The sequence below is a fragment of the Drosophila ananassae genome, chromosome XR (assembly GCF_017639315.1).
Source record: "Drosophila ananassae strain 14024-0371.13 chromosome XR, ASM1763931v2, whole genome shotgun sequence".
Taxonomy (NCBI): Eukaryota; Metazoa; Arthropoda; class Insecta; order Diptera; family Drosophilidae; genus Drosophila; species Drosophila ananassae.
In genome coordinates, this window is record NC_057932.1 from 6,116,256 (window position 1) to 6,126,587 (window position 10,332).

Sequence of the window (10,332 nt, forward strand, 5' to 3'; positions counted from 1 at the left end):
TTTTCCACTCCTTTTTCCCTCACTTCCTTTCTTTCCGACCGGTTGCCTTTGTTTTTGCCAGTGGCAACTGCCATATTGATGAAAAGCGCGAATGCGCTACGCGACGTGCGCGAGGCTAACCGGTCGGTGGAGATCGCACTACAGGTTGCTTTCCGACTATAGTACAAATTGTCTCACTGATCTGTGATCTATCCACTATATTTACCTTTCAGCAATCTTAGTATTCTCAACTTTTGCAAGAGATGTTCCCAATACTGATGTTAGAGATGTTGGAAATTTTATAAATTTCAAAGCTGCTTTAGCACGTGGTTGCTGCCTTCGTATAATTTACGCAGGTCAGTTTTTCACGTCTGGTGCTCTCTCTATCGCAAATTCAAATGAACGAACTGCTAGTAAGCTAACTTCGTTGCTACGCTACCGAAAAAATCTCCAAAACTTCCAATAACGGGACAATTCCTGATTTCCGTTTGCATCTGTCTCTCAGCGGTTTCGCATAAGTATGCCAGAAGGAGAGCGTACCGTGTGCCAGAGCGTGACGATTATATAGCCGTTTTCGTCTCTATGCTCCGCACCCTACACTTCGGATTCGGCATTTCCGAGTATTCTTGGTAAAGGCTGATACAAAATAATTTTTTGGTTCTCTCTACTGCTTCGACCCCCACAACCACAGTTAATAAAGCCGAAGCTCGATCGAGGATGTATTAACTGAAAAGGGTCGGCTGATGCATTTCGCCTTCTATTCGTTACGTTTGATGTCCTTCAATTGGTACACTCCTAGTTGTTTCTCCGTGTCGCTAACTAATTCATAATAAATCGGATTTATTTTCTTCTTAATCTTTGCTTTGACAAATACTGGTGCAAGCTTACTGCTGTACTGCTATGCCGCATTGCTTTGCGCGAAACTACGGGCATAAACGGTGTCTTCTTCTTTCAGCTTGACCGCACCACTACGCAAGTTATAAACTTTGGCGTTTGCTTCATGACCCTGACTGATCCTCTCCTTAGCCGTTTTCATAGTTACCGCTAATAAATCCGGTGTTTTTAAAGCTTAAATATCGTCAGTCAAAAAAGCTTTGAATTTCCTAATTAACTCATATTCTCGTCCGTTTACAATCATGTTCTGACCAAAACAAAGGAAATACGTCAAAAAGCCCGTACTCAGATGTACACTTGCTCTTAAAGATGCACTAATCTGATCAATGCTTGAATCCCAGTTTGTATGATCGGTGTCTATATATGCCCTAATTGCTGCTAATACAGATCGATTCACACGTCCGCGTCAAAAATGCTTTAAAATGTCCTGACTTGAATTGGGATCCGTTATCCGTTAAGATTGACTCCGGAACACCGAATGCATAAAACACTTGTGACCCTAGATAATCGCAAATCCTTTCAGAGGTGATCTTTCGCAAAGGCTGCAAGAAATGAAACTTCGTATTATGATCCAATATGATCAATAATCCTATGTTTCCCTTCTTGGATCTCGGGTAAGGACCTAGCAGATCCATGTAAAGTTTCTGGAACGGCCTTTCTGATACTATGGGTTTCCCTAATGGTGGCCTGAGTATAATGTTCGCACTCTCACTTGTTTTACAAATTGGCCGAGACAAATTGACTCCGAGATGTAACTACGAGTCTGAGTAACCATTCCTGGCCAATATAAATATCGCTTCAGCTTCTCAATCATCTTTGTCATGCCAATATGAGCAGAATCGGGAGGATTGTGACCGCGCGATATAACTTTGTCAACTAAATTGACGGGAACGTACAATTTCCATGCCTGTTGTGCTATATCTCCATTTGAAGCCTTTTGTTTTCTTATAAACAAACTGATCGACAATTTTAAAATCTGGTAACCTGTCTTGATTAGCTTTTATATGTTCTCGTAGCTCTCTGTACTGTGCTGAATTGAACTCGTTAGACACTAAGTCAATTATAGGTCCGCGATGTAATACTTCGTCTATTGCACCTTCTTCGCGACGCAACAGTGCATCCGCTACAACGATTTGTGAGCCCTTCCGGTGCTCTACCTGTAATGTGTGGGTGTGGTTCGAACTCCCTACGTTGTTAGCCAACTTCTAACGTGGGGGTGTACGGGCTGTAGTTAAACAGAACCAAATTGCAAGATCTACTGCAAGGTCCAGAGGATATACCTTGGGGACGTATGGATGGGAGTGAAGGGCGTGCACTTCTTGTGGTCTTAGACTAAGCTCGACGGATGGGGGTGGTTCTTTTCACGTATCCATACTACACATCATCAAAATAAATTTAAGTGCACTAACTAGATGCAAATTAATAACGAAAACCCGGATGATTGTCCTACTGACTCAAATCCAAAAGAAAACTAAGGAAACAAATCACCTAAAAGGCAAACAGGCTCAGAAGAAAGAGAGAGAGAGAATGACTTTGATCAGTTGTAGGGTATTAGATGTTCATTATTATTCTTAACCCCTATTCTTAACCCACCCGACCTTGGCGAGATCTACGACGTTTGATTCGCCCCATATCACAATCCTATGTGATACCTATTGTGGTTCCAGCATGGCTATTTGAAGTTTCGGTGGCGGATCTGTAATGGCCTTAAGCCTTCATGGAGTTCCTAACACTCAAATTTAAATTGGAGCGAACTTGATTCATTTTTCCCAGTCGGGTATTTCTATTTCATTATAAAATTTCTCCTTAACCGCTACTTTATATAATTTCATTAGAATTCATATTAATATATATATATATATAAATTTATATTTAGATATAAAGAAGAGAATTAAAAAATATTGGGTTAAATTCAATAAATCAGTTTAACTACGTTTGGGATTAATGTAGTAATTAAATTAGGAATAAGAAAATTTGCGATTTCATTAGTTAAAATTATTATCAATCCAAAATTATTCAATTCATGCCTTGCTAAAATTTATTGTTTGCGTCGCAAAACTATTAAAATTTAATTCAGGGATATTCACTCACCGATGTTCGCCGCCGTTGAGCTCAAGGACAGGAATAGCTAGAGATGTTTATAATTATTAATTTAAATATAACAATAAATTAGCCTGGCCATGCTCGAATATTATCGCAAAGTTATCATTATTTAATTCAATCTAAATTCTTTCCCTTATATTTTCATATCACTTATATGTATATATACATAAATCTATATATCTATAATTAAATAACAAAGGATATTCAGATATTAATTATTAAAAAAACCAAAGGATGTGCAAAATTCGAATTAAGATACAATATTTCTTCCGCAGAATAATTTCATAATTAACATAAGGGATTTGAAAGCTTTGTATAAATTTCAGCAGGCCAATATACACATAATTGCACTTCTTATAGTTACAAATTTATAAATAATTCGCCGGAGTTTTCTCTCCGTGTAGCGAAAAGGGGGCTTGTCGTCGAATCCAAAAAATATTTATCAAAAGATTACGATCCCGCGTCGAATCTCTGCACTAGTTAATTCCCATATTTCATCCATTTCGGCCTCCAGATAGCCGGTTGCATAATAGGGTGCTAGACAATTACATAATCCTGTACTAGCCGATTAAAAAAAAATCTGGTGCTAGCCGCTTACATAATTTGGTACTAGCCGCACTGGCACGTGGCACTGGGGGGGTAATAAATTCATGAAAAAACTGCACTGCACTGAATTTATAACATACCTGGCATAAAATAACTAAACACTATTAAATGAATCCCGATAATTCGTCTGGGATTTGATTTTATTTATTTTCAGCACTATTTAAATATTTATTAAACTTGGCTTATGATTGCAGCCGTATTGCTTTCAAGCTCGTCAAATAATGTCCAACCTCTCCTATGCAAATCTAGCCCTAACTATGCTAGAGAAAACGCTTTTACATAACGGCACTCTTATCTCGATATGCAAAAACATAGATAAGAATCGCGTGATGTTTCGTTCACTTATCCAAGGTGACCGCAGATCAATGATATTCGGTGATAAGCTTTTAAGCTTTTCTATGTCTATCTTATGACCGCTCTTCGCATGCGTGCCCTGTTGGAAATCCACACACTACACCACAGTTAATGCTCCAAAAATCTTATTAGCAGGGGTCATTAACTGAAATCACTAATATCTACTAATATTTATACCCTTGCAGAGGGTATTATAATTTTGGTCAAAAGTGTGCAACGCAGTGAAGGAGACATCTCCGACCCTACAAAGTATATATATTCTTGATCAGGATCACCTCCTGAGTCGATATGAGCATGTCCGTCTGTCCGTCGGTCCGTCTGTCCGTCTGTCTGTTTCTACGCAAACTAGTCTCTCAGTTTTAAAGCTATCGAGTTGAAACTTTGCACACACCCTTCTTTCCTTTGCAGGCAGTATATAAGTCGGAACGGCCGGGATCGGTCGACTATATCCTATAGCTGCCATATAACTGATTGATCGGAAATGCCATAACTTTGGTGTTTTTTAAGTTGGAGGGTTGAGACTTTCCACACATGTTATATTTGACCAAAATATCTTGTGTACAAAATTTCATAAGGATCGGCCGACTATATCCTATAGCTGTCATAGTGATCCCCAACCGTTAAGACGAATGAGTAGTGGACTGTAGAGTTATATGTTCTTGTCAGTTTCGCTGTCTAATTGGTACTAAGAAAATTTACATTTGTGGAACTTAACGATAGGTGTGTGTGTGCATACATGTTGTGGATTCTAAAGCTAGTAGGTATAGAAAATATAAAGATGACAATATGGGATAACTTATAAACTATGTATCGATAGTCCATTCCTAAACATCCCGGGCCACCCTGAAACACGGTTTCTGAACTGAGTAGTTTCGCAATTTTCGTTATTGGCCGGGTTTTGAGCCGGATGATCCTGACTGCTCGAACCATATTGTCCTTTCCTTGGAAAGTGTCGATCACCTTCGCTAGATGACATAATGCTGGTGGTGTGTTGGACTCCTTGACGAGCGCAACGCTGCCGATCGAAATGTTAGGGGTTGTCGTGGTCCACTTAGGACGCTGCTGATGCTTCGCCTCTGCTGACAACTGCGAATGTTGGATTCGTCCACCTACTCTTAGCAGGTTGTCCTTGTCGATGATTGGTGAGAGCTTGACCAATTGAGAATGGTTCCCTAGAGCCTTGTTTGCGCGTAGTAACTGGATCTCCTGTTGAAAACCAGCTTGAGCGTGTTGCAGCCATCGAATCCTTGCTGACTTGATCTCATCGAATGTTAGAGAGTTCGATGGTTGTTTCGAAGATGGGTGCTTCATGCGATGAATGAAGCGCAAAACGTAAGCAAGTGTGTGTATAAGCTTCAGCCAAGATGAGTTGCGATTGAGAAGCTTATCCCATGGGTTGTCCGTCGTGACATTCGTCTGCGCAGCTAGGTAGTTACTTTTGACTTCACCATGTATGCGTTTGTCTGAAAGAGAAGTACTGTTGTGAGTATTGTTCAATTTCACCAAGAATTGATCCTTGTCCCTCAGCCATGAAGGACCCTTCCACCATAATTGGAAGTCAGCTCGGATACTCCCAAGCCACGGGATGCGCAATCCGCTGGGTTCGATTTTGAGTCTACATGCCGCCATGCATGCTTCGGGATGGTTTCGAGGATTTCTGAAGTGCGGTTCCCAACAAACGTCTTGAGTTGGGCTGGTAAATACGATAACCATGACAGGACTATCGTCGAATCACTCCATGCGTAGATCGTTACGTCGTTGTTCATTAGTCCAGCTTTTATGGATTGCAGAAGTTGACTCAATAGAAGTGCGCCACATAGTTCCAAGCGCGGCAAAGACTGCTGCTTCAAAGGTGCCACTCTTGTTTTTGCACCAGGTATGGCGACCGAAATGGTTCCATCGTCGTTAACCACTCGGCTAGGATATTTCGATAGGTTTACATTGTACGACAATGTGTCCTCTCCAGGGTGCCACTGCAGCCCTAGCACTTTGACTGGTGATTGTGAGGAATCCGTGTTATCCTCCGATTTGATGCGTTTGGTATTCGATACCCATTTCCCGAGCTCTAGGTTAGCACAGGACATCAGTTGGACGAGTTCGTCCCTGTTGCGTAGCAGCTCATCCTCACTATTTGCTCCAGTGAGAACGTCGTCGACATATAAATCTTCCAACACGATTTTTGCTGCGTTTGGAAACTCGTGCTTATGGTCAGCCGCTAGTTGCTCAGGCACTCTGACTGCTAGAAATGGTGCGCATGATGTTCCATTCGTCACCGTGCATAGTTGGAAGTGCTTGATAGGATCTGACGGATCCTCTCTCCATACGATTCTTTGATAGTCTCTATGTTTTTCGCTCACCCATATTTGACGGAACATCTTGACTATGTCCGCTGAAAAAACGTATTTGTACATACGGAATCGCAAGCACACAGCAAATAGGTCTCGCTGAATACTCGGTCCGATCGAGAGCGTGTCGTTTAAAGCCATGCCTTTGGCGTCTTGATATGATCCGTCGAAAACCACTCGAAGTTTCCGACCCAATACGGGATGATGTGGCAGGTAGAAATTCCTACCCTTGGGAATTTCGCTCGGTGGGATTTCTCGTATATGGCCTAGCTCCTGGTATTCCCTTATGAACTTTACGTAATCGTTACGTAATTGTTGATTTTGTGTCAAACGTCGTTCAACTGATTTGAACCTCTGCAGCGCTCCTTGAAGTGTATCTTGTTTGTCTCTAGTGTGTGTTGCAAGAACGTGTTTCTCCACCTCCTCGTCTTCAGGTTGAACTTCTGCTTTGCGTTGTATGCTTTCCAGTTCCCAGAACCTTCTGAGATAAGCATCGATGTCTATTGTTGTTGTAAGTGCTGTAGCGCTGCATGCGCGTGATGAAAGCAGTGATGTAATTACCCATCCGAAAATTGATGATATAGCAATGAGCTTTCCTTTGTCGTCGTAGATCTTTCTCCCAGTTATAACACTCCAAACGTGTTTGCTACCCAAAAGAATGTCAATTGGGGCATTTGTGCTAAATTGTGAATCTGCCAGTTGCAGATCGTTGAAACCTCGAAGTGCAGACGCGTCGATGGCCTGCCTTTCCAATGATGACGTAATTTTTCCAAGCACATGAGCCTGGACTACCAGCTGATCTTGCGAAATACGGGATTGGATACTTATAGTGCTGCATCCCCTTGTAGTGTCTGCTTTGGTTGATGAAATTCCCGTAATCAGTATGCGTGATGGCGTACGAGCCAAACCAAGTGTTTGTATACAGCGTTCAGATATGTACGACAGTTCTGAACCAGTAGGAGTTCAGTCCAATAGGAGTCGACATGCTACCAAATCTCCCTTTGCGTTGCGAACGTTGACCATGGCCGTCGGCAAGGTGCTCCTGTTCCATCCAGTTGATTGTTGTGAATTTGCACTGCCTTGTGCACATACAATTGCTGCAGAGCCTTCTGCTTGTGCGATGTGACTCGTAGTCACCGTTGAGATGTTTGCGCTAGGATCCTCCTGATCCTCACCAGTTTGTGCGATTGTTCCAATAGCCTGTTGCGTGCGTTGCAGGTGCAACAGTGAGTGATGCTGACCTTTACATTGTCTGCACTTGAACGTGGATTTGCATTTCCTGACCCCATGACCAGGTTTTAGACAATTGTAACATAGAGCGTTTTCCTTGGCAAACGAAACCCTCTGTCCTGCTGACATATCCAAGAATTGTTGGCATCCATACAGACGATGCTCTGTAGAATGACATTTGCTGCACTTGTTTCCTTCAAGTACAACCAGCGAATGTGTGACCTTCCTTGTCTTGCCACCGATTGAGGCTGTAGTCTTGCCTCCGATTGTTTCACGCTTGCTGAGCTCTAGTTCCTCGCAACGTGCATCCAAAAATTTGAAGAATTCCTTCAGTGTGGGTGAGTCTGTCTCCACACTGCGCTCGATCCACCTGCGTCGAGTATCTGCATCCAGCTTCTCCAGCGTCAAGTAGATGATCCAACAGTCTCGTCATGTTTCCTCTATGGCATCCAAACCACGCACTATTTCATTGGCGCCGTCTGACACCTTCCGTAATGTTGTTGTATCCGACCTTGTTGTTGTTGGCAGCTTCATAAACTGCTCCAATAGTGAATTCACGATGTGCCGTGGACGATTATATCTTTCATTAAGTCGCTCCCATGCAGTGTTGTAAGCTGAATCCGTAATAGCCAAATGTCGTACCAGATTCGCAGCCTCGTCGATCAGAAGAGATTTCAAATGATGAAATTTGTGCGTATTTGTCAAATTCGCCTTGTTGTGAATTGTGCTCTCATATATGTCTTTGAAAGCTGGCCACTCTGAATAATTGCCAGCGAACCGTTTAATTTGAATTTTAGGCAATTCGCTTTGAGCTGTTGCCCCTACCATTTGAGCACTACCTGAATTCGCCGCGTAGGCGTCTCCTCCTTCAGGTCTCGACATGTTTGCAGTGGCTCGATTTGCCGCCAACTGCTCGAAGAGTTGTTGTTGTTGTTGTAGCAAACTTATTATTGCGTCCTTGTTTTGCAGCACGCCGCTGCCGTTTTCACTGTTCCCAATTGATGGACTAGGTCTTGTACCTACCATCGCCGAAAGTAATGCATCTGCCCTTAGATATTTTTCCTCGTAGAATATGTTGTCATGCTCCGGATCCACATAGCCATCTACTTCGTCGAGCATAGCTATTTCATCACCAAATCTATTGAATTCTTTCCATGTTGTGTTGAGATGCTCCAGCCGCGAAGACACCTCTGCCCGTGTGGCGTTCGAATGTTGCGCGTCCTCAGCCCAAGCCAAGCTCCGTGTGATATTGGCCTTGAGTCTGGCGCGCCCTTTTGTCAATGCTTTTAATTGCTCCATGCCGAGAAACAATTACAAATGAGAACCAATGCACAGAAAACTACAAAACAAATCCGGCTCGAAGGACCAAACAATGATCCCCAACCGTTAAGACGAATGAGTAGTGGACTGTATATGTATATGTTCTTGTCTGTTTCGCTGTCTAATTGGTACTAAGAAAATTTACATTTGTGGAACTTAACGATAGGTGTGTGTGTGCATACATGTTGTGGATTCTAAAGCTAGTAGGTATAGAAAATATAAAGATGACAATATGGGATAACTTATAAACTATGTATCGATAGTCCATTCCTAAACACATAGAACGATCGAAATTGGCATAACTTTGTTGTTTTTTAAGTTAGAAAGATGGGATTTGGTACAGATTCAATTTTGGGAAAAAAAATCTGATTTGAATTTCATAAGGATCGGCCAACTATATCCTATAGCTGTCATATAACTGATTGATCGGAAATGCTATAACTTCGTAGTTTTTCAAGTTAGAAGCATGGGAGTTTCAATGGATTCCTCTTTTGGCAAAATAATTCGATATGCCAAATTTCATAAGGATCGGCCGACTATATACGATCCGCTATATATCTAATAATATAAGATGCGTGGCGCCACCTAGCGGACTGCGACTCAACTGCAAGGGTATATCAACTTCGGCTCCGCCCGAAGTTAGCTTTCCTTTCTTGTTAATTTTAGTTTATTACTTGAATGTCCTTTAAGTGGTAGGTTCCTAAAATTTTCCCTGATTCATTTACCAGTTCATAATAAGAACGTCCTACTTTCTTTTTCACTTTAGCTTTAATAAAGAGAGGTGCTAATTTAGCGTTAAACTTCTTGCTGGCATTACTTTGTGCGAAATTACGAGCAAGGACTTCTTCACCATTTTTAAATTCTACCGATCTAGTCCTTAAATTATAAACCTTAGCGTTTATTTCATGAGCCAACGATATATTATTCTTTGCTTTATTTCGAATACACTGCAAGGCGTCGGTACGCTGTATTTCCGTATTGTCTTTTAAAAGATTCAAGTTTCTCAGCAGTTCGTAGTCTTTCCCGTGGAGGACCATATTCTGACCGAAGGTCATGAAATAAGGCGAAAATCTAGTACTTTGATGGATATTGGCTCTAAGGGCTCCGATTATCTCTGGCAGATGTCTATCCCAATTGGAATGATCGGTGCCGATGTATGCGCGTATTGCGGCGAGAACTGACCTATTTAGGCGTTCGCTTGCGTTAGCCTGGGGCGAATAGATAGCTGTACAAATATGCTTGGTTCCGAACCGGGTCAGAAATGATTTGAACTCGGCCGATCGGAACTGTGAGCCATTATCGGTTAAAATCGTCTCAGGAACACCGAAGGTATAAAATACTGAAGTTTCGAGAAATTCACAAATCCGGCTCGAAGTAAACTTCTTGATCGGATGTAAAAAATGGAACTTAGTATAATGATCTACTATGACTAGTATGCCGATATTCCCACTTTTTGATCTGGGATACGGGCCTAATAAATCCATGTACAATTTTTGAAAGG

General features: G+C 41.9%; 1 long non-coding RNA gene across 1 annotated transcript; it reads right to left on the bottom strand.

The window, feature by feature from the left end:
- Window positions 1-3,435: 3,435 nt before the first annotated feature.
- On the bottom strand, window positions 3,436-3,684 carry LOC116655697. Its single transcript, XR_004310763.1, has 3 exons — window positions 3,663-3,684; window positions 3,575-3,607; window positions 3,436-3,513 (listed from the first exon to the last, which is right to left on the bottom strand). It is a non-coding gene; the product is annotated as an uncharacterized LOC116655697 (long non-coding RNA).
- Between the last annotated feature and the right edge of the window lie 6,648 nt (window positions 3,685-10,332).